This window comes from Morone saxatilis, unplaced genomic scaffold, assembly GCF_004916995.1.
Source record: "Morone saxatilis isolate NCDOM2014 unplaced genomic scaffold, NCSU_SB_2.0 Contig18, whole genome shotgun sequence".
Classification (NCBI taxonomy): Eukaryota; Metazoa; Chordata; class Actinopteri; family Moronidae; genus Morone; species Morone saxatilis.
The window spans coordinates 28,553,356-28,553,736 of record NW_023339740.1 but is presented as its reverse complement, the minus strand read 5'-3'; positions in this window follow the sequence as shown (position 1 = coordinate 28,553,736).

Below are 381 nucleotides of genomic sequence, written 5' to 3'. Positions count from 1 at the left end.
ATAAAATTGAATTGAATTGAAATCCACACTGAATCATCCAGAAAACTACAAACAGCAGCTCTTCACACCGTTTCCTCCAATCTGCTCTGGTTTTCAAAGTAGAGACAAATGACACTGCGTCTTTCACTCTTCTAAACCCGGCTGGATACAATCTAAAACTAGTGAATACCTTTACGTCTTGTGGAAAACATTTTAATCCCATCAGGCTGTAAATTAATCAACGTAGAGCTGAAACAAGTCGTAGACGAATGGATCGACAGAACATTAGTCGGCAGTAATTTGTCATTTAACAAGGTCTTTTTCAGTGAAACTTCAGTTAACTGAGAACAAAAGCTGACCACAAATCACACTGGAAACGAGCCTGGACACACACACACACAC